Source organism: Ambystoma mexicanum, chromosome 4p (genome assembly GCF_040938575.1).
Source record: "Ambystoma mexicanum isolate Mex_15411 chromosome 4p, UKY_AmexF1_1, whole genome shotgun sequence".
NCBI classification, from domain to species: domain Eukaryota; kingdom Metazoa; phylum Chordata; class Amphibia; order Caudata; family Ambystomatidae; genus Ambystoma; species Ambystoma mexicanum.
In genome coordinates, this window is record NC_090927.1 from 1,229,201,766 (window position 1) to 1,229,227,642 (window position 25,877).

General features: G+C 43.3%; 1 protein-coding gene across 1 annotated transcript in view; it reads right to left on the reverse strand.

The window, feature by feature from the left end:
- APMAP (adipocyte plasma membrane associated protein) overlaps nucleotides 1-25,877 on the reverse strand; it is a 200,833-nt gene that overhangs the window by 78,424 nt on the left and 96,532 nt on the right. The window lies entirely within an intron of this gene.

Below are 25,877 nucleotides of genomic sequence, written 5' to 3' on the forward strand. Positions count from 1 at the left end.
TAAAAAGCCCTCACTATACCTATCTTCTAAGATGGGTTTCCCTGCCTCAAAACTAATACTAAAGGGTACATCAGAATGTCGGTCAAATCAAACTCCACCATCCTGTGTCCCAACTTACCTCTATCCCTCACACTACGCCTAAAGGATACTATTCTAGAAAGTTCCTCCTCCAGGAGAATGTCTCCCTTCTCCTGATGCTCTGATAGTTTTCAAAAATGTTTATTTGCAACAAGAATGCCAGGGGGAAGGACTCCCTTTCCTTGGCTTGCGGGTTTCACAACGCCTTTATACAGTCCCACGTCCAAGAGAATGGCTCCCTTCTCCCGGTGTAAATCTATGCAGTTTCCAATAAAACCAGGGGGAATGACTCTGTTTCCTTGGCGTCTCTAGCACAACTCCAAGTACGAGACTAGGATGAGGACTCCCTTCTCCTGATATTACTTGGCACAGTTCACAACAAGGCCAGGAGGAAGGACTCCCTTCCCCTAGCGTATTTAGTAGGTTCCAAGGGCTTTAGCCCCATCTCTAGAATGACTCCCTTCTCCTGGTGTCAAGAAAGTTCTTTCTCACAATCATGAGCTTGATGTACACTTTGGCACTCTATGTTGGTGCTACCAAAGTCCCAAATCCGTCTTTGTGGATCACTGGAATTCATGTCGCCAATGCAAAGAGGAATTTCCCCGTTTGCTCATTTCCCTTTTGTTGGGGTCCCACAGCCTTCTCTGGTGGTCAGTGGGCTTCTTACTGCTGCTGCGACGAGGAAGTTCTCCTCGGATCCTTAGGTTCCAATGGTTAGGTTCCCCGACCAGTCTCCGTTGTGTAGAATCCCCAGAAACCCTGCCCAAAATCTCCTCCCAGGTGGACAGAAGATGGCAGACGCTTAATGATCCCAACCCTGGGGGTGGTGAACTGCGGGAGGATCACATGGGTGGAGACAGCACCCAGGGTAGTGAGGAGATTCCATGGGATGAAACAGTATTTTTCCTCTAACAGGGTGATTCTTACCACCGTTTCAAAAGAGGTTCTGGCTTATTGTCATTTTAATGTTTCTCAACCTTCATTAAATCTAAGGTTGTGAACCCTAAAGTTGCAACATCAAAGCACACTAAGAAAGAAAGAGACCTTTTTGCTAGTTAAAGCGAAATGCCATCCTCATTTCCAAAGATCCACTACAAAGGAGTGTGGAAATGTCATCTCTAAACTATCTTCCTCTTCAAACGTTAAAACCCACAGCCCATATGTAAAAATTATTAAAGGAATTACATCTACCTTTATATATAATCAAAAAGCAGAGAAAACTAACTTTGTTGAAACAAATTACATGTCACAGAATCCTAGAGGGACTGGGACAAGGAAGAGGGCTGAAAAAGTATGTAGATGTAGTAGTCAGGCAATTGAGGCTGATGGCAAACACCTGAAGTCAACTGTCAACCCTGTGGGGCATAAAGGGCCCTAGCAGGAAAGGAAAGAAGGAAGGGCATGGAGCAGGTGTTGGAAGGCTGTCAACAGTAGTAGAAGAGGAGAAGCACAAGGCTGGCAATTGACGAGGAAGTGGGAACACTGAATGGCCGCTGGAACGTGGACACAGCAGATTTCACCTGCAAGTTCTGAGAGGGTCCGGTGCGCTCAAAACCTTTATTTAGAGGCTGCGCAGAGGAAGACGTGTTGGAAGTAAAGATTTCCCCATGTGAAGCGAGCGGCTGTCATTGCAGAGCCGTGGCCATGAAGCAACCCAAGGCCAGAGGCAGAAAGCAAGCCAAGGATTTAGGGACTGAAGGAGACTCCCAATTAAAGTGGCCACACACCAGTGCAGGATAAGGGTGTGGGTCCCAAGTGAGCCCGAAGTAGTAGCAGAGGTGAGGAAGTCGGGGAAGCAGAGCAACCTGCAACAACAGTGTACCGGAAGCTGTTGAGTGAAGCGGATTGTTCAGATTCACTGTAACCAGCTCCAAAGTAGTTCGCGTAGAGTTGAACGCGAGTAGAAGCTGTTCGTTAATTCTAAACTGACTATTAACAATGGAAATCTAACACGTGCAGTTATTCTGAGGGCTGCAGTGTTCATGTGAAAGTAAAATCAGTTAAATCCATTGTTGAACTCTCACATTACAGGAGTGGTTGCATGTCCTTAATTGTTTAGGAGGAATGCTTACCGACTCGTACTCAAAACCTGCCATTAACATTTTACAAGAGTTACAAGTGAAACCACATCAAAGAACGGTTGCGTTTCCCGGGGGAAGTTAGAAGTTGCCTCCTTGATGCTACACGGGAATACAATTTCAGTCAATATTTAAGTTTTAAATTCTATCTTAAAGACTAGTCACATGTACCTAATTCTGCTTTCTCTTTGAAGACAGAACAGTATATAATATAGAACTGATATTCTTTATTTCACTAAATAATTGTACTGAATAAGGAAACAAGCAAATACCTAAACCAGGCGATCCCTTTGTAATGTCAAACAAAACCTGTTTCAAACCCTCCACCTAATCTGTGAAGCTTTCAACCAGTCATAGGCCTCAGATACAAGTGTGGCGTTGTTATCTAAAGCTGAAAGAGTGGCACTACAGCTTCTGGGTCATTACTGGGGTAGAAGAGGTGCGTATAATCTGGCGAAGGGGAGCTGGGTGCCTGTAAAGAATTTCCAAAAGACAGAATGCTAAGAGACTGCTGGATTTCAAAGGAAGTATGTCTTGTGGGCAGAGGCAGGTTATCCTTGCAGACAGAAGCGGCAAAGAGACTGACCCCTTTTAGAAAGTCATTAAAGGGAAGAATGCCTGGACTACCTGAAGACTCTGCTGATAATTCTAAGCATAAAGCAGTGGAACAAATGCTTATACTGTGGTGGTATCCAAGCTGTGGGTGGATGTCATATTGAAGTGGTTCTGAAGTAGTTGCATACTGTGAAACAAAAGTAACTGTATTCATAGTAGCAGCAGTAGAAGAATGGTTGTTAAAAGGAAATAGCAACCCAAAGAAGAAGTATCCTGACAAATATACAAAACATACTGCAAAAGTCTAAACCCATTGTAACTTTGTAGTTGGAGAAGTCAAATACCTCTTCTTTTGAACTGTGGCAAATAACCTTGAAGAGAAGATAAACCAGGATTACCATCAGTGTTATTTTCTTTGATGGAGATTGGAAGGGGATCTTTTCAACCAAACCAAATAATTGCTACCAGTGGATTGTGTTTTGATGAACTTTTTTTTTCTTCTTTTTATTAATGTTTTAGTTTTACAGTTATAACTTTTACATTTGTCTTTGAATCGCTAACAGTAGCATTCTATATTAAAACAAGAGTAATTGATTAAGAAAAGGAGGAAAGAACGAAAAAGAAAAAAGGAGATAAAAGGAAAATATTAAAATAGTACATATTCATTCTTCAATTTGTCAGATATTTGTGAGGTCTTTCATTGTTCAAGTACGCTCTGCTTTTGTTTGTCACAGATCTCATTCCAGTATTGCACGACTCAGAAGATCAAGCAATTGTGATTTCCTTCAAATATAGTCTCCCATCGCTCTTCTCTAGAGTAGTTCAAGTTTTCTTGTGGAGCATTGCTGCACATTTTTCTCTTTATTGGTTCAACGATTCACATTCCATAAATATGTGGCAAGATGTTTCAGTCTTTTTAATATTTTGACAGTGTCTGCAATATTTTTGGTCTATTGGGATTTGTTTGGTTTTTACTTGAACTTCCAGTTTTGGTAGCAAGTTCAGCTGTAGCCTTAGAAATGTATCTCTCGTTCATCGACGGGGAAAACACTCTAAATACTTTGGAAGTTGATTCAATTCCGTTTTTTTTCTATGGTATTAATTCAGTCTGCTTGCTGAATTTTCTTTTTTGCTTCTGTAGGCCTGCATGCCAATGTTTCTTCTGTGATCGTGTTATCGGTCATCACTTGCTACAAGCTTCCTTCCATGTATTTAGTATTGTATTTTGATGGTCTTAGGCTGGGTGCGCAAGAGCCGCATAGCTGAAATATCTTCCATTACAGTTTTTCTATATAAGTCCAGCATTTTCCATGTTACGATGGATTGTAAAGATTGGAGCGCAAGTTAAAATCTAATTCGTTGAACTGGAGAAGAGGGAGGGAGTGCCAACACTTTTCTCCAAAATCTTCCTTCTATTGTGTCCCAGAGTTTCCATGATACATTTAGGAGGGTTTCACTTCCATATGTTATTAGATGCAATTACTTTTTGGCGATAGAACATTGTCAGGGGCTTGCAGGAGAATATACGATATTTCCTGTGCAGCATTGCACCTTGGCGAGCTATGGAGTCCATTTTTGTGATGGTGCATTCTTTCCATAAGCTTCCTTTGATGTTTGATCGATCCACACTCCTAGACTTTAGACGACATCACTCTCTCGAGTTTTGTCTTTTGTAGGAAAATGTTTGGTGGTCTCCGTTTAATACCAGTGATTTATGTTAGAGGCATTAGATGCTATTTTGTCAGGTTGAAGCTCAGCTCATTCTTTTTGGTGTAATCAGACAGAGCATGCACTCTTTTTTTGCAAGCCGATTTGTGTTTTATCAAAAAGCACTAAGTCATCAGCATACAAAATCCATTTTATTGGTGTTCAATTCAACATTGGTGGATTAGTTGTTCAAGAGTTCTGATGTTCTTCAAAGTCTGCTAGGTATAAACAGAAGAGTGTTGCAGCCAGTGGGCATCCTTGTTTTAAGCCATTAATTGTTTGTATGACTTGTTACAGCACATGCTTGTGATATTCTGACACAGACACTTGTCGAAGAGTATAGGGCTATAATGGGCTCTAGAATGTTTGAAGGACATTTCCAAGTTCTCAGTTTGTCCCACAATCTTTGCTGTGTTACACGGTCGAATGCCACCTGAAAGTCGACGAAAGTTGCTAATGTCTGGATCTTCGATATCATGGCTTCGAGCTTAAATAGGGTTAGTATGAGGAGGTTAATGTTGGTACCTACTCCCCTTACAAAACCAGTTTGTCTTATATCAAATCTTTGATTCTTGGATATGCAATCAGACGATGTTGCAGTATGGTAGCGAATAACTTCCCAAGTGGATCTAGCAAAGCTATCCGTCGATAGTTGGTGGCTTGATTCCATTCCCACTTATTTATAAATCGGAATAATTGTAGCAGTTTTCCAAGTGTTTTGTATTTGCTTATTTTTTTTAATGAGATGAAATAGGTGTTCACATACTTTTGCCCATATTTCCGGATTTTTCTTCAGAATCTGGTTACTCAGGCCGTCAGGGCCAGGTGCTCTTGATGGGTGGACTAATAGAATTGATTTCAATATTTCTTCATTGGACCAGTTGAAGTTCCATGGTTGCTTTTTGACTTCGACTTTTGTTGGATTCGATCTTTCATTACCTCTTCGCCATAGATTTTTGTAAAGTCTTCAAGCCAGGCTATCTCAGTTACATCTGCCGTGAGCAGGTCTTTGTTTGAGTCTTTGTTATTCAGTAAATTCCACATGCTTCTGGTGTCATGCTGATTTAGAGTGGCTAACATAGTTTCAGCGTTGTATTGCATGCGGATTGCTTGTGTGTTCCTTTGCCAATTTCTATATTGCGGTTTGTATTTTTAGATCATATTCTTGCTCTCTTCTTTGTTTGGAGTTTTTGCTAATCGAATATTTTGTCTAATGACCTTTTTCCTGGTAGCGGTTTCCTGATTGTAGGCATGGTCATGCGATTGCAAGCAAGATCTGTGCTTCATATTAGTTCCTTTATATGGTTGGAATAACTATTAATATTCAATCTTACAGTGGTCTGTCAGGTTTGTTTCCTGAAAGATTGCTGGTAGTTGTTGCGTCTCTTTAGCAGATATTCAGAGACAATTTAGTCCATGGTTCAATTCCTTCGAGGCCATAAAATTAGCAACTGTACCTCTTTCCATGTCAGAGTTAAGATGTTGTGATCGCTTGTGATGCTATCTGTAATATCCAGAGTTTTTCAGTCCGTCATCAAGGATGGAGCAACAAAGATGTAATCTACATGTCCAATGTGTTTTCTTTACTCCATGTCGATTTTGCTGGTATATCACCTTGAATTTGGCAGTTGACGAGGTGTAGGTCTCTTCTTGCACATTCTTTGAGCCACAGTTGGGCTTTCTTGGCCAATTTGTTATTTTTGAGTTTAATTTCAAGTTTGGTCAAATAAATTAATATTGAAGTCGCAGCATAGGATTATTTCCATTTTCAGGTAAGTGACCTTGAGTTCATCTAATTTTGAAAAAATGGTATCAATGAATACGCTGTTGTTTATTGCACAAGGACTCCAGTAGATGTTACAGAGACAGATTATTCTTGTGCTCAGTGTTTCAGTGTCATCCTTCTTTCTCGAAGTTTCAGTAGTTTTTCTTACTATGGTAACTTGTATGAACAGAGTCAAGTTGGTGTTTTTAATCACGTGGAGGCCTCTGCCATTTCTAATCATCGTTAAAAATCCTGACGAGGGACAATCTCTTTCTCGTGTAATTGCTGGGTTCATATATGTCATGAACCCATCGCATATTGGTTTGTTGCTAATCCAAGTTTCCTGTAAACATATAAAATCCCTGCTTTCTATGGATGGTTTCTCAATCCTCGGGAGTTCCAACAACATAACTTCCAAGTAGCTCTTACAGTCCTAACCTCTTGTTATGCTTTATCCATTGATGAGGGTTTATTAGTGGAATGCGATTTTTCATTAACTGTTCGATTATCTGATCCGTCTTTGTATGTGATTTCAAATCCCATTGTGTTTAGTTCTTTTTTTTATTTCTAACAATTGCTGTTCTTGTTTGTAGGTGTATTACTACTTTGTTAGTCTTGTATTCTTGAGGAAATTCGATTATTCAAATGTCAGCAGATGTAATCTCGTGCAATTGCAATTCTGGAATGGCATGTAGCAAATGTAAAAAAAACGTTTGTTCCATTTAAAACAATGCCTTCTTGTCTTTGCCATTTTGATTGATTGTTTATTATTTTATCTGAATATGAACTTCTTGGGTCTTAAACGTTGGTAAGACATATCTGGTTTTTCTTCTCTATGTATTGGATGATTGATTTTTTTGGTTTCTGTCTTTTTTTGTGAAGCATTCAAATCATATTCCGTTGAAAACGTGAAGTTCGACATCAGAAATGTCCTCACATGTAAGTATGGTCTCTTCGATGTTTATTGTGTTGCCTTTGAATGAATCGTCTTGTGTGTAATTTTCTTCGAATATAATATATTAATCGTCGAGCCTTACTGATGTTTCTTCATCATTAGTGTATGTAGATAAGTTCATTAGGATTTCTTGTATTTTTTGTTCGTCTTCTATCTCAGCAATTTCTGTGTCTTCTTGTATATTGTCTTTTTTTTGCTTTCTGTGAATTATTTTGTTTCTTTTCCATTTTATCTTGATTTTGCTGCACTTGGTTGCTTGCTTGCTTGCTGAGGGATCCGTATGTTTCTTAAAAATGCTTGTGATCCTTTCATACTATTTTTTGCCCTTGATGGTTTATTTTGCTATTGTTTAGGCTTTTTTTGTTGTTTAGTTTCCTTTTGTAGGCCTTCAAATATTGCAAAGGTTGGTTGTGTTTGTTCAACTTCAGTTTTGTTCGCTTAGTTTATTACAAGTGCAGTTTTCTTAGCATTTTTGTCTGCATTCATTTCTTGTCGATTTTGTGATCTTATTTCGCTCTCTTGTTGGCTTGCTGATTTGTTATGGCTATCGTTTCCTACCTGTTTGACCAATTTTATGAGTGCTGTTATGTCGTTCTTAACGTGTCTATCGCTTCTAGCGATGTCAAACAGTCTAGCCTGCCATTGGGCAGGACACTCTGCTTCTTTATCCAGCGGGTCTTGAATTCAGGTAAAAAATGCACCTATACTAGTTTGCTTAGTATGTACCTTACTTATCGTATCTTGGGTCAAGAAGGATCAAGCAACGGCGCTTGAGCCTTCATTGTATCAGTATGATTTTCTAATAGTTTTAGAAAGGGTATTAGAGCATGGGTAGATGCTCCCATCAGGGAATTCTGCCATTGTTGTTGGGATTGGTTTTATTGGATTGTGGTGTTCCTTACCGCAATCGCAGAAATCAGAACCCTGTTCTTTTTCACGTTTTCTATATGTGTGATGATTGTTTGATTCTGTTTTAATCTGACTTTGCCTTGCTTTTGGCTCTCATTGATTTTAATTAGTCATTGGGTTTGTTTGCATTTTGGGTTTATTTTTTATTTTTTACAGTTTTGCTTGTCGTTTTCTTTTATCGGATTGTGATTTCTTGTAGCTGGTGTAGAGGTCATCTCTCTGAGATCATTAGATAGTTCGTTATGGGAAGTCTGACCAAAAAGTTGGGTTCGCTTTTCATGGTTTGATATCAGAGATTCTATCACTTATGTCGGATAGCCTTGCCATTCTTTTCATCTCTGGTTGTAATGTCGAGTGAAGTAGTTTGTTTTCACTGTTTTGAGTATTGAATTTTTGTTGCCATATTTGTTTGGCACGCTCAGCTCTTAATTTCAATGTTGCCAATGGAGTGGAAGTGTTGGCTATTCGTTGTTCTTCTGTATTTTCAATTGATTGTTTTCCTGATTGGTTGCTGCTTGTTGTTTTGTCAACTTGAGATACTTCTTTCGTTGTTTCAAGCAGATTGTAATTAGTTTGTAATATTCCCATCCCATCGGTGGTTGTGTTCTGGCAATTGTTCTTTTTGGTCTTTGGTCTTATGTATTTCAAGGGTTTGGTTGTTTGAGTCTGCAGGATTTTCGTCTTCATTGTTTGTATTTTGTTTAAATTTTTTCAGTTGTCATTTCTTTCGATCGTCTAGGTCGATTCCAGTCCTCTGCACGTTCTTCGCATTCCGTTCAGGTTTGGTTATATGTTAATATTTTTGTTCGTCTTGTAATTGAATGGGGATCAAAGGCGCCAGGCCTGCAGTCTCCCTGTTGTATTTGTGCTTTACAAGTGCAAGATAGGGGCTCAAAGGCTTGAAAGTTCAACAGTCACCGCTGTTTGTTACACGTCGTTAGATTGTAGGCGTGTTGGTTTTGTTTATCCGTTCAGCTTCCTGTTTTTTTCTTCACCCTTGGACGCATCACTATGTGATGTCACCGCTCTTAGCCCCCGCCGCACAGCGGCACTCAGAGACCTTGCAAGCACCCGCTCGGCACCTGCCGCAGACCTCCACAGCTCGGGTGTCCAGTCGCCCAGGTAAGATTCTGTTATTCTGTTGTTTTAAACAATGTTGCTGAAGGGTTTAGTGGCGAACTTCTATGTTATTTTCTAACCTTCACTGGCTCCGTTAAGAGTTTGTTGAACAAAAACCAGTGAAGGGTATAGATTCCAATTTTTTGTGCGCAGCAACTTGTGGTGCGCTGAACGAATTTGACGCGCTAAGAAGTCCTTACAAATATTAAAGGCTCCAATGAGGGGGAGAGATTGCGCACTGTTTTGAATGGATAGGTTTTTCTTAATCTTACCCTTTTCTCCTGCACTATTGATGGTAAGATTCCACCGCAGTTGAATAAGTTGAGGCTGCCACTCTTACCGAACAATCTGCCAAACACTCCGCCACGCTCCGCTGCGGCGGGTGTTTTTGTAGGCAAACTCCTCCTTCAACAGAAGGGTAGCAAGTGAAAGCAGACTCTTCCAAACTCCTCGCAGGTCAGACAAAATTGTAGGTTTAAAGTTTCTGCCAAACCAAACACTATGCCAAACAAACTTTTGTTTTGACATTGAACTGATAAGAAATGGTTCAAGACTTTTCTTTTCCTTTGAACATTAATCTGAAGCGGACTTTAAAACCCTCGGAAAAGGATCTTACCAAGGACAAGTGAAGGTCATCCAAATATTGTTTAATTATTGTTGTTTATCTTGTGTTGCTTATCATTTACTTTTAATGTTTGTTGTTTAGAACTAGGGTCAGTTTACCCATTCTAGAGATGATTCCCTTAGCCTTTAGAATAGGTAGGGAATTCCTCGATAAAGTAGGGCAAGCAAAGTTTATTATGCAAACTTTTACTTTAAATAAAATGCCTTACTTTTAGAAAATTACAAGCAGTTGTCCACCTCACATTGCTAACCCCTCACAGCTTATTGTTGCGACTGTGACGAGGAAACTCTCCTCTGATACTTGGTTTGTACTGATTAGGGTCTCTGACCCGTTTCTGGTGGTCAGTGGGCTTATTGTCACCACTGCAACGAGGAATCTCTCCTTGGATGCTGGGTATACAATTATTAGGGTCCCCGACCCATCTATCTTCCACCCCTGTGTCCCCACTGGGTATCTCTGGGTCTCTCGCACCTCCCCTTTAGGAGCGATTTCGGCATGCCACCGGGACGTCCTCAGACCCGGGTTCTTCCCTCAGATTTACCAGGCTTCTCTCTTCTGTTTCCACAGCACTGAGGTGGCCCTGCGCTCTGGTATGCTACTCATCTCTTCTCTCCTGCTTCATATTCGGGTCTGCATCAGCTAGACCCACATAGCACTCCTGTGATTCACCGGCGTTCTCCACTCTTCGCCGACTCTGGTCGGCCCACAGCGTTTGAAATCCGCCCTGGCAGATTGTATAAATCGTTTGTTTCTGTGGATAACTCAATCCTCATGCCTCCTCTGGGCCACCTTATACCAGTACTAGCAAAGTCAATGACCTCCATGTCTCCTGTGCTCTTTTTCGACCTAGTACTTTTGGCTTTAGCTTTATGCCCTGTGTTACAACAATACATAGGTTTACTTTCAATAAAATGGTTCTGAACGGTGGGCAGGGTTGGGGAGTGACAATACTCAATGGGCTGTACCCCAAGTAATCGTCCATGTCCCCAGAGGGGGAGTGCCTCTCCATGAAGCGCTCCCGCATTATACCACCCATAAGAGGACTATTGGGTAGTGGCCGCACCTCCATAGCGTCATGGAAAAGGGCTTTACATTGGTGAGAAGTGACACCACCTTGCAAATCAATCAACCTGCTGTTGCCAGTAGGGAAACCAAAATGCACTCCTATGCAGATGCATCCCCTCACATTTAGCTCCTTTCAACCCATTTAGAAAAATTCACAAAAAACCTCAACACATAAGCCAATGTTTTCAATATTTTGTATTTATCATATCATGTCCACATAAATTATTAAAAAAAAAAAAACAGTTCCACTTATCCAAATATGCAGTTTATACAATTCTCTGAACTCAGTTTCCCCAAGTTCTTCCCAATAACACCGGCAGAGTGGAGCCTGTCAATAATTTTCTGACAGAAAACAACTTTAATAATGGCAATGAGGGGCGTGGCTACATGGCCACGGGCTGAGATGTGCATTCCGGGTGCTCCTGCAGATCCGAATAAGATCCGCCTGAAAATAGGTGCTCTAAATATGCTGTAAAGTGTGAATCTGCAGCTACAGCATCATGAAGATGAGGGGCGTGCAGCGGCGAAAAGTCTGACATAATATGGCAATACAGAGAGGAGTATGAAGCTAATGAAGTCGGCGTGATCCTGTGGATTGTGGAAACAAAATGGCACCCGGCTGGTAACAAAGGAAGAGGCTACACACTGTAGCGCTGGTGGAACGAAGCATTGCTCCCTCTTGGGTGGATGGTGGACCCGATTTACATGATGAGGATCGGGTGATGGTAGGAGCCGCGGATAAACATTGTGCAACTGATGCAATTTACATGAATGGGCCGCGCAACTGAACACTGGATACATTGTAGCGGCGGGAGAGGGTGTGTGAAAAAACAAATGTTTGCAGTCCGAAGCCAGTACACAGACGGGTGCGGCGTGCCTGGGCAGACGGGGGAGTGTAGGGGGATGGGGGGGGGGTGCTGTTACACAGGGAAAGCCCCCAAGAGCACAGAGGATACAAAGCATCACGTTAATGGACCCGCAGTGATTCAAGGCAATATTGTGACACTGGAGTGCCTGCAGCGAAATTCTCTGCATGCCAGAGGCAAGAAGGAACGTGGATGAACCTGAATAGCTACTGGAGGCAGCGGATTCTGTGGCATGCAACTACGATCGCATAAGACAAGAAGCGCACCCTCGTGGGAGGCCCCTGACAACGGCAAGTAGAGGATAGGCAGACGGACCTCGAGCGCACAATACTTGAGGCGCAATGGGGGCAACAGAGACACAGAAGCACCCCAACTCCTGGAGGCGTTTTGGGGGCAAGTAAGGAATGTAGGAGTGACAGAGTTAACGGAAAGCCGGTAGGCCCCAATAACACTGAATGCACAGAATGATGTTGCAGGGCTTGTAGACAGGAGCTGGAGGAGGAAACCGGCGCTGGGCCAAGGTGAAAAAGCACGCACGTAGGCAAGTCAAAAGCGCTGGCAAGATACAGCGGACCAAACAGTCTACAGGAGTTGAGCTTCATAGCCCAGGCTGGAGCAGGGGTTGAGTGGTGCAAGGCGTATGATACAGAGAGGAGAGAGTGAGAACAACCAAGGAAACGACATGCTGACCACCACCTGCGGTTAATGCACAGTGTGTAGAGGAGTAAAGTGGGCCAAGGTGGAGAAGCGGTCGCAGGGATACATATGCATTGGACCCCCGTTTGAATAACTAGTGAAAATTGGACACGTGCAACTATAGGACAGCCTGCGCGCGAGGGGTGACCTGCCGCGAGGGTGACATTCTGTAGGTCCTAATACACAAATAGTAGCTGGAGCCTCCTACTAGGCACGGACCGGCAGTTGGTGTCACTGTGGGTGCTAGGAAAAGCTGAGAGCAACAACGATGGTGTCTAAAGCAAACAAAAGCAAAGGGAAGCAGTCGTCCCTAGACGCTTTTGCCAGACCCACTCAGACGACAGAAAGTGCTAAGACACACCCGCAAGATATAGGCAAGGAAGACATGCATGAGAGGAAGGATAAACAAATACTGGTCACCATAGCCGATCTGAAAGCGTCACTGGAGTTCAAAATTGATGCAATGCAAATAGACATGAACCTCTTGAGACAAGATGTCAGGACGCTGACTGAGCACACAGGGGCACTGGAGAAAGAGGTGAAGACCAACTCGAGCAGCTGCAAGGACAGCTCCCAGGAGGTCTCTATCCTGAAACAACAAGTGCAAAATTTGGAAAACAGAGCGGAGGAGGCAAACGGCCGGGCTCGGAGAAACAACATGCAAATTGTTGTATTACCGGAAGGCGAGGAGGGCCAGAACCCGACTAACTATAATGACAATATGCTCCTACTACAGATAGGGGCTGGTTCACTCACCCAGGGGTTCACAGTAGAGAGGGCGCATAGAGCCCTTACGAGGAAACCGCCACCCAGCGCCTCACCCCGGCCGATAATTGCCAAAATATTGAACTATAAGGACAGGGAGAAAATCCTGGAACATTTCCGGAGAGGAGGTACCATCAATCGGGCATCGGCATCCATCACTGCATATCCAGATTACACTTTTTTCGTACAAAACCAAAAGGATGTGCTATGGGATGGTGAAAAGAAGGCTGCAGGCAGCTAACCTCAAGTATATCCTGCTTTACCCGGCGAAGGTGAAGGTGTTCCACAAGGACTGTGCTCTGTTCTTTGAAACCCCAGAGGATGTGAACAAATGGATGGACTTGCATAATATGCCAGAGCAGCGTGACCAGAGGGTGGCCGAGAGTGATATGTGAACGGCGAGCGGTATCCTAATGTGCAAGGTAGAGGGGTAGGGACTGATAAATGCTTAAGTGGCAGAGACACTCAGACTGTTATGCAACTGTGTTTGAGGCCCTATTGGCGTTAGCATAATACAGGGGTATTGTGTGCTGCATGGGCGGCGCTAGGGATCACTCTTACCACCCTGTTAGGTAGGTAGTTAGGATGCTGGTATCAAAGTCTCAACCTGCTGCACTCAGAGTACTGGCAATGGACCAGGAAAAGAGGGAGACGCGGGGAAGCATGAGATTCAGTTTTGGAGCTATTGTTGGGGCTGTTGGGGGTGGGGGGTTGGGGAGGTCGGGAGTTAAGTGTGGGGAGTTACTAGGGAGTTGGCCTACAATAATGCATTACGAAACAGGAAACGGAGGGCGGGGGCAAGGAACGAGAGGATAATGACTGAGCATGACGGGCAAACTTAAGCTAGCAACCTGGAATGTGAGGGGGCTTAATAGCTATATTAAAAGAAATCTGGTTATGACATACTTAAGGCGGCAAAAGATAGACATAGCACTGTTACAAGAAACCCACCTGTTTAGAGAAATACAAGACAGAATTGTGCAGAAATGGAAAGGGACGACCTTGGGGGCAGCCTACTCAGCATATGCTATGAGAGTCTTGATTTGGATAGCTCTGCATGTCCCATTCAAGCTCCTGCAATCCTTTATAGACAAAGATGGTAGGTTGGTAATGATGTGGGGGCTGGTCGAAAGTAAAGAAATTAGTATAATTAATGCATATGACCGAATCAGGATACAGCAGCATATTTCAGAGCTCTATACATGAAGATTGGTCCTTATATGGATGGTGCGATAATCTGGGGGGAGACTTTAACTGTATTTTGGACACGAAGATGGACAGGTCGGACAAAAGGTTAGCTCATCCGACCCAAGTAGCTAAAGCTTTAAACACATTGTTGCATGCCTTTCATTTGGTGGATGTATATGGAGGGAGCGCCACCCACTAAATTGGGGTTACTCACATAACTTACACACAACGCTGGATTAAGCATTTAACGAGAGGGATACGATAAAGGAATGATATGACAATAGCAGAATACAAAGCCATTGTCGTGTCAGATCATGCCCCTCTGGTTGTGACCTGGCAGGTCTGCCCCCCCCCCACCCCGGGCTAGAATCCCGACATGGATATTAAGGGCAGAGGCACTGAAGGACACAGGGTTCCGGGAGGACCTGAGGGCGGAGGTGAAGGAGTATTTTGAACATGATAAAGGCAGTGTAGAGGCAAGCGGGGTGTTATGGGAAGCCTTTAAAGTGGTAGTGAGAGGGGCTTCTATGGCCAAGAATAAAGGGTTGCAAGAGGTCATAACTCTGGAGTTGAAAAGAACGGAAGAGACATTGGAAGGAACTATGCGGGAGGGTGTAGGATTCCAAAGAGGAAGCCAAATCGGTATCCCGATTAAAGGCAGGAGTGTAGAGGTCACTGGGAAAGGCTGGGTAACCTAAGCTATAAGAAATATATTGAGACGCATCATGCTGAAGGAGACAACCCAGGCAGATTTCTTGCCTGGTTATACAAAGGTGAGAGCACCACCCCGGCAAACTATCAGGGCTGTGCAGGGGGAAGATGGTCAGTTGCAAGAAACTGAAGAGGGAGTGAACAAAAGCTTTTATGAGTATGCTAGGCGGTTATATGGCGACTCTGGGGAAGGATTAGATATACAAGAGGCATTAACCGAGAACATTCTCCCCAAACTGGATATAGCAGAGAGAGCCTCGAAACTCCTATAATGATAGAAGAATTAGAACACGTGATGAAGCAACTGTCGACCTGCAATGCCATGTGGGCAGACAGACGCCCCAGTGAATTTTGTAAGGCATATAGTGAGGAAATACTGCCCCCACTCCTAGCGATATTAAATGACGCGCTTAGCATGGGTAAACTGCCTGAGTCTCTGCGGGAGGCGGTAATTATCCCACTCCTTAAACCAAATAAGCTAGATGTAGATTGTGGGTCCTGCAGACCCCTCTCACTGCTTAATCAGGATGGGAAGATTCTTCCGGCAGTCATGGCAAATAGGTTGAGACCAGTTATAAGCAAACTCATACATCCAGACCAGACTGGATATGTTTCACACAGGAATATATAACCAACAACTTAAGGAGACTACACCATACAATTGACTGCACACAGAGGGGTTTGCAGGAATCTCACTCGATGCAGTGAAAGCATTTGATTCCGTCAAATGGCCCTGGCTGCTGGCGGTTTTAGAAGGGTATGGGATCGGGCCTACATACCTGAAGTGGGTGCAATTATTATACAGTGAGCCGTGGCAAGGGTCAATCCGGGCTCTACTATTTCTAAACAATGGCAGCTCAGTAAAGGTACCAGACAAGGTTGCCCGTGGTCCCTGATGCCATTCATACTAGTGTTGGAGCAATTGGCGATGTACCTGAGGAAGGAGCATGGGGAAGCGGGAGTCAGTATGAAGGGGAAACTACACCGGATCTCATTATATGCCGATGACGTGTTACTGTATCTGCATCATCCAGAGGAGAACCTTCAATACATTTTAGATGTACTGGCAAGGTACGCGACACTGTCGGGTATAACAGTTAACCCACAGAATTCATGCCTCTACCTTCTAGGGGCATACGTTGGGACGCACATGCACAGGCTGTCAGTGCTGCCGATAGCATGGGAACTTGAGACGTTTTGATATTTGGGTATAGATATATACCACGACCCTGATTCGGAACACAGGCATAACACCGAAAAGGTGCTATCCAGAATTGAGAATATTATGGCATTCTGGACCAGACTACTATGGTCTATGATGGGTCGAGTAGCATTATTGAAGATGGTGGTGCTGCCCAGACTACTACATTATTTAGGTAATATTCCACATGCAATACCAATAAAGTTTTTTAATGAAAGTACAGAGTATATGTAGGGACTTTATCTGGCACAATTCAAGATGTAGAGGGGCATTGTGGAAACTACAGAACCCATAAAACCAAGGAGGCATCAAATTGCCTAATTTTTAAGTATACTACCTGGCCAGTCAGCTCCAATTTGTGGCTAAGTGGTTATCAGAAGAACTGATGCCAGAATCTAGGCTGCTGAGTGCCGGGAGCACCCCCCATTTCCTAAATGAGATAATATGGTTACCTAGAGTACAAGATGTCGGGGAGGGTTGGTTGCTGCGATTGGGAGCAATGATGTGGCGTAGGGCCCGTCAGATGATAGATAATGCTACCCTGTGTTCCCCGCAGATTCCACTGGTGGCATTGAAAGGAGCAGATGCTCAGATTAGGTTGAACGTTAGGAGGATGTGGGAACTGGTTGGGATAGCAACAGTGGGTGACATGCTGGTAGACAGGAAGCCCAGGGGCTTTGAGGTGCTGGTGGAAAACACAGGATTACATTGAGGACAGCACATCAAATACTCCAGACTCCTAATGTTCATAAAGAGCATGTGGCTCGAAGCTGAATAGGCCTTACAGCCGGATACGGTAATAGAAACAATTTATGACTTGTCGAAGGGGGGCATGAGGTATCCCGAATATACGAGTTATTGATGTCCAAGGTGGGGAAAGAGGTGAGCCACACAAGACAGCAGTGGGAGGACGACGTAGGGGAACCAATGTCGGATGGGCTGTGGAGTAGAGCACAAGGGTACCACAAAAAAGTATCAAGAAATGTAAGGTTGCAGCAAATACAACTATATGTAACCCACAGAGCACACCCAACTCTGGATAAATAGCTCAGTTTAATCATGCGGGAATACAGACATGCCTGAAATGTGGGGTGGTTAATGCAGGGTTAGTGCATATGTTTTGGTCTTGTACAGAGATTGGTAGATTCTGGGAAGAAGAGGGTACTAATATGGCTAAAGTGGAGATTATATTAGACGTGAGTTCCCTGTGGGAAAGTCTTAGTGTTGGATTCCCGAGGCCTCGTAGAGCTAAGCCTGTGAGTAAACTAAAAGACCTAGTGTACATACTGGCTAAACATAATCGCAATGGGTTGGAAGGCACAGATGAGACCGTCGTCACAAGTATGGTAGAGAGACCTATTGAAATGGGCTAATGCGGAAACTGTGGTGTGGCAAGAGGCTAGGGGGAGGCATGAGGATCCAGAAACGGGGGGCTGGAAGCCTGGAGACAACTGGTGGCTGCTTTGTCTGTGCCGGACCAAGCCTGTCAGGATGGAAATTAGTCCAGAGACGGATGGATAACGAAGAAGGTAAAGGGAATAGGAAGCGGAGTAATGCAATGCAATGTAGGCCGGGTTGGGTGAGGGGCAGGCAGGGGGCTAGGCAAGGGGGTCGAAGAGAAATAAAACAAAAGCATGTAACTGTATGCGTAAAGTGGTGGAGATTAAAGGTCTGTTAGATGTATAGTTATATGCTGAATAAAAATTGTAAAATAAAATAAAAATAATGGAAATAAATCTTTTGCTGTCACATTGATTTAGTCCTGCAGATGCCAACGCGTTTCGGATTACAAATCCATCTTCAGGGCATGTTCACTGCCATTCTAGTGTTCCAACAATTATTTCTTTAATCCCACCTACCATGACAAAACCACAAAGCATTCAATGACCCAATGGTTAAAAATAAACCAATCTGCACAATTAGAACGGTCAATACAGTCGTGGAAATTCTCACTTTCTATTCCATATTAGACTAAACCAAGTTTAGTAAGGATTTCCTCTGCCGAACTCGTTCGTGATTCTTGCTGCAACAATACAGATAATACCCACGTCATTTTCCCCATTCTTGATGCTTCGATCTTCATTCCCCTGTGGATATCTTACTTACAACAATGATGTTCTACATTTTCCAAACAACAACCGTTGAGCCAGATTAACCAGTTGGCTGCCGTGTGTGCATCTAATAAAACATTGCTACACGTTTGGACATGACTATACTCCGAAGTAGTAACGAGTTTATTGTGATGCAAAAGGAGCCATCTTAAAATTGTACCAAATCTCAATGGTATTTGAAAGTATCTGATAGCCTCAATCTTCCTTTAACTTGTCCTTCCTTATACCGCACATATATTACCATATCTGTATCTTGTCAAAACAGACTAGAATCTGAATTTAGTCACTCGTGTATAATTCTCAACCAACTCCAACGGATGCCAAATACAAATATACAAATAGGTACATAGTTACATTGTGCTTAAGCGCCCAAAAGAAACTCGCAGGAAGCAGTATAAGAGGCAGAAAAACAGCAAACCAGTCACAGATCCAACTACTGCTCCCACAATTACTTTAAGGCTTGCGCTCTAACCTGCACGGCATGCTTAAACCATGGCAGTTCACATGGTTTGATGTCTTCAGTACTATCAAGACGATTCCTCCTAGTTAAACACACCCCCCCCCCCCGGGTCACATATATGTATAACTTTTTAACGTCAAGCTGTAGATTTTAGAGCTACAACCTTAAACAGTCCAGGTGCCTATATACCTCTGGTGTTTCCTCATCTGACCTCACAGGTCATATCACCACTAAGAAACCAATGTGGTCCTTAGCAACCATTTAGTTCCATGACCAGCAAGGGGTTACTGATTCCACTGTTCAACCTCTGCTCAATTTAAGCTCTCAGGTTTAACCTGATCCCATTCTCCTTTGATCGTCACTAAATGGCTCTTTAACATGTGCTCTTCTCCCATTGTCCTCTAGTGACCCGAATACTCCTCACAGGGCAAACCTGCTCAAGATCTATCCATACATCATAATTAAATAAAGCATGTCAATTCCCATTCATTGTCCATCCCTCTTGGGTTCAAACAATCCAATTGGTCAATCCATTCCACCTCTTTCTGCATTAACAATATTACTAGATCTCCCCTCCTCTAGGCGTTCCTTGTTCTAGACTGGCACATTTCATTTGCGCCACATTGTATCTTGCCTTTAGAAAGTGTGTAGCCACTGGAGATGTCCCTACTCTGACTGTTCGATTTGTGCTTAGTCGAACAGACCTTTGCCTTCCTTGTTGTCATTCCCACATAGAGGAGCCCACATGGGCATTTTAGTGCATACATCACATTTTCAGAATCACATGTACAAGAATATCTCAACTTTATCTTTTTCCCTGTATGTGGGTGAGTTGTTTCATTGCCTTTCATCACATATCCACAGTGTTGGCAATTATAACAGGGTTGTGTGCCTACAAACACCCTTTTTATTTTATTTGAAGACATTAGTTCTGCTCTATTTATTTTTTAGAGCTTAACTATCCTATATGCAAATACAGGTGGATCTGGAAATAGTCTTTCTAGTATCGGATCCATCGACATCATGTGCCATGGTTTTCTGTTTACCAGTTTGATCTTAGCACTCTGTAATGAAGATGTGGTCACATATACTCTTGGAGGACTCACTTTCGGTTTCTAAGGTATAAGTAACCTCTCTCTTGATCTTTGCGCAACTCTATCCACTATAATGGGTCATCATTTCTTGCAAGAATTTTCCCTTGTAACGCAAGTGATTGTTTTTGATATTTTTCAGGATTCGAGATATTGAGTCTATATCTTGAAAACTGGCTAAATGGCACACTATCCAGTGTGCGATTAGGATGGAAACTCGTAGCCAAAAGAAGTCTATTGCGGTCGGTAGGATTTGTAAAAATTCTGGTATTCAACCTGTTATTCTCGATAAATCTCTACATCCAGGAAAATAACGGGTTAAATATGAGGATTTTTACGAAGCCTACCGACCGTCTAAGATATAGACAGAATATCTCAAATCCTGAAGAATATCAAAAACAATCACTGGAGACATTAAATAATGTGAACTGCTACAGTTTAAACATGCCATGCAGGTTACAGTGTGAGCCTTAAAGTAATTGTGGGAGTGGTAGTGGGGCACGCGACCGGTTTGCTGTTTTATTTTGCAAAGAAACAGATATGGTAATTAATGTGCGGTAATAAGGAAGGACACATTGAAGCAAGATTGAGGATATCAGATCCTTTCAAATAAATTCCATTGAGATTTGGTACAATTAAGTTGGCTGCATTGAATCACAATAAGCTATGATACTTCGGCGGAGTATGGAGACGTCAGAACGTGTGGAAACGTTTTATTAAACGCACACACAGCAGCTGTCTGGCTAATCTGGCTCGACAGCTGTTGTGGTTGCACAATGTAGAACATCATTGCTGTAAGTAAGATATCCCGGGGGCAATGAAGATCGGAGCCTCAGGAATGAGGAAACTGATGTGGGTATTATCTTTGTTATTGCAGCAGGAATCGCAAACAAGTTGGGCAGCAAAAATCATTACTCAACTTGGTTTAATCTAACGTGGGATAGAAAGTGAGAATTTCCACTACTGTATTGACCGTTCTAATTCTGCAGATTGGTTTCTTTTAAACCATTGGGTAGGTTAAAATAAGTTATTTGAATGCCTTGGGGGTATTGACATGGGGCAGACCTCTATGCACATACTTTGTTTTAATTTTGGGTACACTCGAATAGGAGCATCATATCTTTTTGGAAGGTTAGTGGAAGTTTATTTATCTACTGGTACAATGTTGTGAAATTTGTGCATTGGCTTATAATGTATTTGTAGGTGGGATTAAAAAAATAATTGTGGGAACACTAGAATGACATCGAACATGCCCTGAAGACGGATTTATAATCCGTAACGCATTGGAATCTATAGGATTAAATCAATGTGACAGCAAAGGATTTATTGCCATTATTAAAGTTGTTTTCTGTCAGATAAATATACAAGCTCGACTATCAGTTTTCTTGGGAAGAACCTGTGGAAACTGAGTTGAGGGAATTGTACGAACTGCTATTTGGATAAATAGAACTGTTTTTTTGTATAAAATGGAGTGAAAAAAAACTTTTGGGATTTATGCGGACACGATATGAGAAATACAGAATGTTGAAAACCTTGGCTTATATGTTTTTGTGAATTTTTCTAAATTGGTTGAAAGGAGTTAAACTTAAAGGGATACATCAACATAGGAGTGCATTTTGGTTTCCCTACTGGCAACAGCAGGTTATTAATTGCTTCATTTTTTATGTTCCCATTGGCCGGGAAGCATACCCAGATGAACCTGAAATTTACTTTCATTTTGAAAGTGGGTATTTAGATTTGGACATTGTTCTATATACAATAGGTTGTGCACCTCACACCCAATTTGTGACACCTTGTGAATCGTCACAGGGGTCGTGGTGCTGCTCTTGCAGAACTAAACTGCGATAGCTGCAACCTTTTGAATAAGTCATATCCAAATGTATTTGTATGGGCACCATTCCAAATCATCAACCAGTCATTTGAGGCCAGGAGAAACCCTCAGGCTCGTTCCCACACCAAGCATGGTAAACCAGCCCAAACCGGATCCAGCCTCAACCCTTCTGCCAAAGGCCACAAACAACTCCAAACATGTTCCAGACTCATTGAGCATCATCACTAAGGTAGCCCGGGGGTATAACTTTGCATAAGCCACAATAACATGGACACCCAAGACGAGGATCTAAGATTGCTCAGCCTACAGTCCCAAGCTCCCCCCCCAATGACAGCTCAGAGAGGCAGAAACATGTCTGGGGATGTTGTTGGCCTCATGTTGAATGAATGTGACCTAGCAGTTCTAGACAGATGGCTATCTTGGGGTGAGATCAAGAGTGGTGATATTTCCTCTTCTGTAATGGTACAGCAGGATGAAAAAGGATGGTTTGGAGGATTGCCCAGAGCAATGCCAGTGGCTAGAATTCAGTTAAATCTTTACATCCATCACAATTCAATTTTTTTCATCAGCTGATCGCTGCCAGTGAAAATAGCCTAGGCTATTTTCCTCTCACAGTCACCACTTTCGAGTGATTACCTTGTAAATTATCTTATGTTGCTGAGATTGATAATATGCACGGTCTTCATGTGCAAAGTGGGAAAGTGGAATCTTGTCATTGTACTGAATCAATAAAGGTAGGGTAGTTTAGGAATGACAAGCGTAAATGAACTAGATCCCGCGAGACAAGCAGAATGAGATTCAGGGATGACTGGGACTTGTGTTAAGAGATGAACACACACACACACACATCAATTTTTTTGATTTGAACACTTTTGGATGACATTATGGAAGCAAGTGATGTTTGGACAGCCAAGAAGTAACCCTGTAAAAATGCAAGGGAGTGACTATTGTGAGTAATCCAGGGAATGTGTCCCCTTTCACCAAGGGGGAGCCACCTCCTTTTGGATGAGGGAGGGGAGCCCACTCAACATAACACCCCTTAGGAGACAGGGCAAGCGGGATCCCATTGGGATGATCCTCTCTCCCCTTTAGAGGACAGGAAGTTCCTAAAAAGGAAACAGTTTTCCTCCCAATCCCCAAGACTCCAATACTACCTTTGTTGGTTATATGGGGGGTAAAATATCTGATAACTGGAAACTTCCTGCAAGGATGGTTGGTGTGGTTTCTGACCCTCTATGTACACAGGATCAGCTGGGATTGAGCAAACCGTGCCAAATCCCACCCACTAGCAGGGGGATAATGAGTCAATCAATAGTGGAATCAGGAGACAGACAACTGCAGATTTTGACATGGGCTAAGCCCTCCACCTGGCAGGTGTGGCAGAAAGAGGAGAGCACACACCCAGCGTGGCAGGCCAGAACAAGAAACATACCACGGAATGCTGACAAGCCTGCTGGAGAAGCCGGGAATGCCCAGACAAGAGCTGTGCGGAGCCCAAGCTGGGCAATAACTGGCAGGCTGAGGAACGGGAGCCACGGTGTCACTGGAAGCCAGAGAGGGAGGCGCATACTCCGCCCGAGGCAGAGAACACAGAAGATGCAAAGGATCTGGCAACGCCTGCGCTTAATTTCCCAGTCCACCTGAGGAGCACACAAACAAAGCTTAAAAAGGTATGCAGTGGCTCCAGGGAATGAGGGCAAAACCAAAGCATACCCCAGAGTGGGACAAGAGAAGCCAGAGCCCAAGCGGGCTATGAAAAACCATACCCCAAAGCGGGCTAAGAAAAACCATACCCAACCTGGGCGTAAATCCAAGAGCTACCTCCCGGGCCAGAAAGCCCAGAACTTTCCTGGTAAAGAAGACATGGGATACCCTCCTGGATGGAGGTGAGGAAAAGGACATAGACCAGATGATCCCCAGAGGGGACTAATGTTAAACAGACACTTCTGTATACTTATTTGACAGAGTAAACAAAGACTGATTGAAAAGACACTCACTCTTTGATCCCTCTTGAGAGAAACTTACTCAGTGGGGGTTAAAAAACCAGGTACCATTCCAATGCAAGGGCCTAGGGCCTAAGTATATCTTATGATGATTTGTTTCTTTTTGATAGTGGTAGGGACAGAGATTAGGTTACGATAGGTTTGGACAGAGGACCTTCTTGGTTTTTGTACTGACGTTTACCCTGTTGGATATCTTTTCTTTTTCCAGACTCGAGTCTTAGATGCTGAGATAGTTCAGGTTCTTTTTGTTCAAAATAAAGGAAGTCACTCACAACGCCTCCTTGTCACTCCCCAGTCCCTGACCTACCACTCTATATACTTTGACAGTTCCGTGCCTCGGTCTGGGAACATCCAGTGGATTAAGCAAGCAGGCCATGCCTCACTAGCCAGCCCCAAAGTACCACCAAGAAAAGAGACACACAAAATTTCAAAGAGTGTCAGCCTTACATACAAGATACTTTTAAAACTGATACAGTTACGGTTGCCAAGGTTCTTACAGTAGTGGATAGTCCCCTTAAAAGGGCATAGAAAGTTGTCCCAGAGCTCTCATGCATGATACAATGAAGCCAGTTTGTGTTTTCCTTCAGCATTTCTACCCACAAATGGTGTAAACTTAGCAATCCATTGCTGGATGTTGGGAGTCTTCCTTCAACAGCGAGACAAAGTTAGAATTGTACCTGAGAACAAGCAATGCTTTCACATTTAGAGGAAATGAAAAGGCTGACAAAGGATTTTCAAGTACCAAGCTCACACAAACTGGGGGAAGAAGGGGAGCTATGTCCTTACCAAAGAGTGCTTTGCAACAACAGGAAATGGGAAGTGGATTCTGAAACGGAGGACCAGCCAGATGAACAAGTACTTACCAACTGGTAACATATTTTCGACTGGATGTTCCTCCAATGTATTCCACATCTTTGACAGGTAAAGTCCACAGCTGTGCACTTCGGAAACTTTTTCGGCAGAGGGCATCCTGCACGGATGGCGTTGGGTCACTGTCCCTTGAAGGCCTCCGCCGAGGACGAAGTCACAGGATGTTATAAATAGGATGCACGGCGCCCGTAGCCTCAGTTTAAGTTTTTTCCATCAGAACGTGTGGCACCAGTCTCATGTCTGCTTGACTGCACTTAGCATTGTGGATACAGAAGCTGCAATTGCATAGGAAATTCTCCTGAAGGGCAGGCTGGGAGGGCAATGTGGAATAAGTTGGAAGAACATCCAGTCGAAAGAACGTTACCAGTTGGTAAGTAACTTGTTCTTCAAATGGATTGTGTCATCCAATGTATTCCACATCTTTGGCAGATTCCCAAAGCAGTACCAGTAAATGGAGGCGGGAAAATAATTTTGAGTACTCAATTAGATTGCGGAATAAAGAAAAGCCTTCCCAAAGGCCATATCCTGACCATGGATTGTATACAGGGATTAATGTTTAACAAAGGTGTGGATGGAAGGCCATATAGCGGCATCACAAATGTTCCTAATAGGGACACCCCACTGGAGGGCCGTGGAAGTAGCCACACCCCTAGTGGAATGAGCTCTTAACCCTTCAGGAGGGTCCTTACCTGTCAATCAATAACACTCCATAATGGTAATGATAATCCACCTGGAGAAAGTCTGTTTGCTAACAGCCTGGCCCAATCGGTGTCCAGAATATCCTACAAGGAGTTGATCGTCCACCCTGACCCTTGACATCCTAGAAATGTAAAAGCTCAGAGCTCTCCTAGGATCCAACCAATGGATCTCTCCTCTTCCTTGCCAGGATGAGGAGGAGGATAGAAAGATGAGAGAACCACTTTCTGACTCAGATGAAATTCAGAGACTACCTTAGGTAGAAAAGAAGGACGTACTTGCAGTACAACCCTGTCCTTGTGAAACACAGTAAAGGGTGGCTTAGATGAAAGTGCTTGCTATTCACTCACTCTGCGAGTGGAAGTAACCGCAACCAAGAACACAGTCTTGAAAGACAGTAATCTCAAAGGACAAGAGTGCAAAGGTTCAAACGGAGCACCCATGAGAAATTTCAAAACCCAATTCAAATCCCAAACCGGCACCTGGAAAGGGGACGGCGGGAACACATTAGTCAGTCCTTTAAGAAACTGAG